This window comes from Crassostrea angulata, chromosome 8 (assembly GCF_025612915.1).
Source record: "Crassostrea angulata isolate pt1a10 chromosome 8, ASM2561291v2, whole genome shotgun sequence".
In the NCBI taxonomy this organism is placed as follows: Eukaryota; Metazoa; Mollusca; class Bivalvia; order Ostreida; family Ostreidae; genus Magallana; species Magallana angulata.
The window spans coordinates 38026140-38033944 of NC_069118.1; positions in this window are offsets into that span (position 1 = coordinate 38026140).

Genomic DNA, 7805 nt, shown 5'->3' on the forward strand with positions numbered 1-7805 from the left:
AATGCACTAATACATGACAATGTGCATTGTGATATGCATTGTAAATGCATTTACATATAGACGTCATTGACAGCGACAATACTTTAATTTGAGGACCGAATCACGCGGGGAGTTTTTCTTTTCTTCTAAATGATGCAAGAATTGTATCATAACGACTTCAGTACTATTCTATAAAAGTCCACTATGGGTTATATGGAGTGTTCTGATATTTGATTTATTTAGATTCTCGAGATCTTTGTTCCAACGTGCCCACACCTGGCGGGTGCCCTAGCCAAGGTGTTACCGGAACGTCTCCTCCTCTACATGGGGAGTAGCCTGTGTTCCAGTCTGTATAAAAATAGGAGGTAGAAAGACAGCGTCCAGATGGCTACTATTTTATTTACATGTAGATATAACAATTTAATATGACATTCCGATAAAGACTCCACAATGTAATATAATGTATAATAAATAAAAATAAACATTGATTACAAGAAACTCTAAAAATAAAATGTTATAATTATTTGCTTGTTCTGTTAACTTTTATTAAAAACGCACACGTATCTTAATATGATCTTACCTGTACAAAAAAAGGAGGCAAAAGACAGCTTCCAGATGACTACTGGAGAGCCGCTTTCCCCGCACCTCCTTTTTATACGCACGGACACTGTGCCTCAAATTTCCGAACCTTATACATGAGCTCAAGTCCATACTAATGTTTTGACGCACCGTGGTCAGCCGTACACCCACTTCTCTATGAATATAAACAATTGTTCGTTATCTGTCTCTAGCCAATGCACTTTGACTAATTTCTGTAGTATTTTCGTTATGATAATTGCATCAAAATATCACATACTGAAACATTTGTCTCTTACTTTTATCAGACCAAACTCATTTTCACCTAATTTGAGTTTCATAAATCATAAACTTACAATCATGTGACCCCCCCCCCTCCCCTTGAGTTTGCTGCAGTATATGAACAAATAAGTGCATAAGCACTACCTATTACATCTCCCGAAGTCAAGAGGTTTTTTTTATTACATACTGCTTCTCACTAACAGATTTATGTAGAGCGGAGTGGATCAGAAACTCGGATAGTGGCACATTTTTGTTTTTAGCATATCTTTTATAGAGAGTCTCTGCTCCTATAAAACTTTGTGAACAAAAATAAAGAATGAAACACTCAACTCAAGTAGAGGAAATATTAACACGAAAATATTCGCCCTTGTTTTATTTTCGCCCCTTTGGTCTTCATTGTCAGCGGGCGAATTAAAGACTCGGGCGAATTCTGATGTGTCATATTTGTTCTCTTTCATTAAATACAGCTGTATATGGGCGAATTTAATACGGGGCAAAACTGTTTGCAAGTGCAGAAGGACGAAAATAACCCTGTATAGAGTAACATATTAAAAAGAAGCTCTCTTGACATTGTTATGAATTAATATATACAGAGGAAACTTTAAAAAAGCAAAAACATCAAATCCTCGAACTATTTGGATATCATATTACTTCATTCTCAAAATGAGAACACCAGGTTTGTTAGGGTATTTTTTATGTTGGTTATTCAATCAAGGTTAAAATATATTTAGTAACAGAATTGTCATCGTTACATCACATCACAACTAGAAGGTTTGGCAGGTATGACAGAAAAAACATGGCCTGAAAGGTCAAAGCGGCCTGCCACACCTGCAGTATTAAATGATGAGGGACGTATGATGCGAAAGCGCCAAAAAAAACGACAGACAAGGACTGGGTCAAAAACTCTATAATCATATTTATATCGTATATAATATGCATTGAAACTTCAAATTTCTTCGGTCGTTCCATTTTTTTTTTAATATTGCAAGGCCACCTATCTTGCACGATTCGTATAGATACTATTTAAGTCCCCATCGTTTATTAGAACTTCTACATAAATTCTACAATAATTGCATGTATATTATATTGGATATAATTATGCATTAAAACTTAATTCAGTTCTCTTCTATCAATCTATATATTTATAATTTAGGGGCCACCCATCAAGCACAGTCGACGTCTTAATGGTATTTAAATTCCGTCCATAATTTATTTTTTTTTATCTTTTTCCTATCGGTTTTTATGTAATATTATATAAGAAAGTTAATATTTCGAGCAAATGAGATTGATACAAAATACATCAAATATCAAAAATAACATGACATATACTACTGCTGTTGTCATAATATGGAAATTTATGGAATACAATTTTGTTTTAGAGAGATTCTTTTTGCAGGCTGTAACAGATGAAGAACTTCAAGGAGTTTAAATGCTAAAATTCTAATGACAGTAAATATACTTTTATGAAACTCTTTCACGAAAAAATTGATCAAAATACCAAACTATATAATAATATATTTAAATCTCAGAATTATGATAATGAAAACTGTCTTCATAAATTATCAAATTCTTCGCTAATATTTAGTTGAAGGTCAAGGAAATTTTTTTTTATCAAAGAATGGGTCACTAACTTAAGATTAAAAGACTTATAAGCGTGGAAATAAGCTTGGAACACACATCGAACAGGTGTGACCATTTTTGTATATATGAACGAGAAAAATGACAAAAAGGAACTTTGAATAGAGTTTATTAATTTGGGAATAAATACAAATAAGAAAATGCATGCCTTATTGTAGCAATACGTAAAGCCTGTGTTTTTTGTCAAACACAAGATATTGCATTAATCCATCATATAAGCCTTGCTTTGCTATTGATATTTCATGATAAAAATTGACATGTATATGCACTTGCGAAATTTTCTTATTAATGTTGACATTTATGACTGTAAATTTCTTTTCGCAAATGTGTGTGGTTTGAAATTTCCATAAAAGATTTATTCTTTAATATGTTGCTTTTGATATTACTTTCTAAAAATGGCACCTTTGAAAAATACCCTTAATATGAATGTTGGCCTATATGTCATAATTCGCCCTGTGTTGGAATTCGTGATTCATATTACAATGGCCTTGTTCTGAATTTGATGGTCATAAATGAAAAACGAAAAAAGTTGGTCACATACTGTCAAATTTAATAAAAAAAAATACACTCATGTTGGAAAACAACATCCCATCTGGAAAATCAGTGACACCAAGGTGATGGAAATGCGCAATCAGCTATTTATATAAAACTCATACAGATCCCTAAAGTGTGAATATACGTACGTATACCAAAACGATTACTAGTATTTCATGTTTTAATTTTAATTAGCAAATGTTTTGTAAAAATAAATGCATGATTTCCTCCCATCTTTATTTCATTGCTGAATACTATAAGTGGTCATTGACTTGATTTTTTTTAAAATTCAAACTTGATACCATAATTTTACTTCAACTAAGTTTTCTTAGTATGCAATAACATACAGAAAAATGCATAAATTAAAAAAATAAAGCATCAGTAATAACACCAAACGACAAACGAAAATAAAGAACATGCATTCCCTTAGGATTTATTTTTAAAAGCGAGAACTTGATAAACTCGTATACATATATCATACATACGAATCAAGTGCTATAAAGTTTTGACTTCGCAGTACGTAATTGCATAGGCCCAGTAAGGTATAAAGCGACAATCAAAGCGAAAAATAATGAAATTATTGGTGTTTTCTGACGGGAATAAATCACGTAAGAAACAGTTTTTACCTTGAACATTTCTTAGGGGGAAAAGTATGTTAACTACTGCTCAAATTTACACCGCACGACCATGGATAGAGATATTAATATCAACCGAATAACTTACGGTTTTTGTGATAAATTTTTTTTTAAAAAAAAAGAAGATTTTTGTCTCTGTCTATAATTATGGAAAACCTTGACAGAATATTGTGCGCTTGAATTCATTGATTCGATTTTTGTTCTTTAAATACCTGAAAAAATGAATTCTTTAACAAATTGCAAAACCTTGTGTACAGTTAAGGGCTAAAATGTCTGGAAGAGTTTCAGAACAGAATAACAGCCGAAATAACTTAGGAGTGGAAGTCAAATCCGCATCCAATATATCAAAATGATAATTGTATACTAGGGAAATTCATTCAGCATGTATGCATTGACACAAATAAGCTTTGATAGAGAACGGACCTAAAAGATAAAGACAAGTGATTGTTCTGGCCATATTCCATTAAAAATTTTCTTAAATTTGTCTTAATTAGCAAAGATCTGTAGGTTTCTAATACACCCCCGATTTTAATTAACTTTAGTATATTGGCTATTAAAAAGTGTTCCGCAAGTATTCCAGACAGGAAATCATATATTATATTAGGTCCGTAAAAATGATATAGAAGTATTCATTAAGTCTGAAATTTCCTTTGGAAGGGTATTCTTTGCTAGATTTTCCACAAAAGAAGATTCAACTGGCGTCGTGTTTCGTCTAGTTTGACGCAATTGCTGACAATCAAAATGACCTTGACATTTTCGTAACGCAATTATTTCATTTTCATTTATTTCTCTGAAATACGATTTCAAGAATGTGGGCTTTAACGTATAAGAAGTGTTCGGAAAGTTCAGAAGAAAGAGTTCCCTAGCTAACGTTCAGTTCAAATGTCGCAACTTAAAATGTAAAAAAAAAAAAAAAAAACGCAAACGGTACAAACATTCTTATCATAAATAAACATTTAATTATTATTCCTGTGTCTTTGTAAACTTGTGTTAAACATCTGCTTGCCAAACGGTTATTTACATACTGCCAAAATAAGTCTTGTTTCTAAGCATGCCTAAAAAAAGGTTAGTTCACTGACATGGAATGACGATTTCGGCCAGATTTTAGTAGATTAGTGATATTGGTTTTAATTTGTTTGGATTTAGATTTTTGATTTTTTTTTGGGGGGGGGGGGGTATATATTGGTTATTATACGGTATCAGTAGGATATGAAGGTATGACTAACCTAATAATCACAAAAAATGTTTCTATTTATTGTTTTGTTTTTAACTGAAACTTGTTACAGTATGCAAATAAGCACGTATTTGTCCAGCGACTGTATCTACAGTGTAATACATTCGCATGAATAAAACCATTTTGGTCGTTATAAAATTGCTGAAGGATTTGATTTGAAGTGCGTCACACTTGCGTTTTCATGTACAAGAGAAAGACGAAAAACTATTACTTTTAACACAATCACCAAACGGCAAGTTAATATCTTTTTAAATTCTCATGACTTTTTTTTCCCCTTGTAACGGATTCTCTTGTTTATAAGAGGGAGTGCTGCGGTTCGAGCCACAACTGCGTGACTGCAAAGTAGTGCTAGTTTTCATTTCCTCAGAAGAATCTCTAGAGGATGTGATGGACCTGGCCATTTAGGACTACATTACCCTCGTCTACAGAGCTTTGTTTAAGGAGATGGGAAAATATTCAAATTTTAAATGAAATCTAAATCTTTACTTACTAAAGAATTTTATGGCTAAAATTTCATATCTAAAACTTTTATGATGGTTAACTTGTTTACCATCCAGCCTCCAAGGTATGCTGAAAAATTGTTTGTTGAACACAATACACAGCGACACACAATCCAAATGGGTCAATGCCCAGACGATCAAGGACTAACACGTTTGATGACAAATTGTTTGATGAAACAAAATTTTACGCATTTTTGGTTTCTAGTTATGTCACGGTCATAACGCATCGTTCCGCCATCTGCTTTGGAAGGTATAGGAACCATACTCAGGTCTCATGTAATCGACTTACAATGAACGTGCAATTACTATCGCTTATAAGCAATATAGATATAATAGGCCATTGTCTCCTTACAAGAGTCGGATTCAGTAGGACTTAATGAAAAGATGGGATTTTCTTCATATTTCTCCATCTGGTGGTAGAATCCAAAGATAATTAAATTTATTGAGTGAAACTAAGCAGCCGTCTGTATTTTTCTTTAAAATGACGTTGTCGACAACTGCTGAATTGACATGTATACCAATTATTACGAAATATCAATCAAGCTTAATTACTTTCTATGCTGAATTAAAACATAAGATTCTTATGAATCTAAGAAGCTCATTAATTTATACCACTTGGTATCCAGACGGCTTTGATAAAAAAAAAAGAGAATTGGTACACACAATATAAAAGTGTTCGTGATGATAAATCACACATTTTACATTTTTAATGTATCTTTTTTTTAAACACAATTTCTTTTGGTTCTTTCTTCGGTGATACCTTTAAATAGTAACCTTCTTTAAATTATCAACTTCTGAAGAAGCAGAAATATTCGTTGAGGATATAATTTCGTTATTTTCGTTGGGAGTGTCATGTTGTAAATTTTGAATTTACCGGGTGGCAGTAAATTCAAAATTTACAACATGACAGGAGTATAAATGAACAAAATTAAATCCATGACGAATTTTTAACCCAGGTATTAATGATTAAGAGATTACGATATGACGAAATTAAATGCGATCGAAATTTATATAAGTTTAAAAACAACGAAATTTTGACACAACGAAAAAATGTGCTTCTACAGTAGTATTCATCTTCTCGTATAAAGAAGGAGAAAGTATGATAGGCACAGAACATACAAGTAAAATCTGTTTTGCAGATAAAGTGTAGTAAGAGTCATGTAGACGTTTTTACTACCATGATAAAGATGATTGGAAACAGTCGGATGACTTGCATATAAAATGGTACTGGACACGACTTACGGAATAAACAATCACTATAACGTGTGATTTTTCTTTTATCGCCATCTAGATGTCCAACATTGTAGCGTAATGAATTAAAGTTGCGTCATCCATTGATCTGGGTTTTTACATCTTTTTTTTTTACCATTTTAAGATTTTCTATAATTCTATTTTAAGGTAAAGTATTGTAGAATTTGAAAAAGGTAAAGTATTTTAGAATTTGAAAACCTGAGAAACGATTTTTTTTACATTTTGGAAAAGGGTGTACTTTCATCCTCATTTATATCTCAAAGTAGTGGCCCAAATACTACCTTTAAGAGAAATAGAGAAGTATAAATCGATCCTGTGGCAACAAAGCGTTAATCATATTATGCTTTGTTACTTGACAAATCGATTGGTATTATTTTGCAATGAATTACGAAATTAATGAGGATAATTGGCAGATTGGGCGTCTTAGAAAAAGATATTATATAATTACTTCTAAGAAACATCATAGTGACCAACATGTATACATACAATTTATTGCGTTTATGTTAGAATTATAAGGTCTAGTAATTCCATTATTTACACATAAGATCTAAAGACATTTCGTTCATAAATGTTTTCACATCAAATGGTTCCAGCTTTGAATAAAAAGGGACCAAATTAAGTGTTTCACTTCTGATTTAAAACAATTTTAGCTAAAATTGAACGCAAGATATATAGATTTTTTAAAATGGCATCCAGGAACTTCTCAGCTTGAAATTTAGTGGATGGAATTCAAGATGACCGTCTAAGGACACAAAGCCCGTTTCCGATAGCTAGACTCTCTCTCTCTCTCTCTCTCTCTCTCTCTCTCTCTCTCTCTCTCTCTCTCTCTCTCTCTCTCTCTCTCTCTCTCTCCTAGTTATTGGTAACGACCTTTGTGTCCTTATACAATCATCTTGGATTATATATATATACATGTATATATATAAACTTTAAATATTCAAGCCTTTACACTTGTTCTATCGCATTAAATTTCCCAATGCATGTCAATTAACCTAGATATATTTTACGTTATCTGTTAAACTTTACATAATATATAAATCATTTTGTTCTGTCTCTATCGATATGCTAGATGAATTGATAATCCATTCCTCGAAGCTCTGATCACAGATACAAGGATAAATGTTTCATCAATACACTGTTAAACTATCATAGTCAGAAATGCTGGTCTTTGCAGAG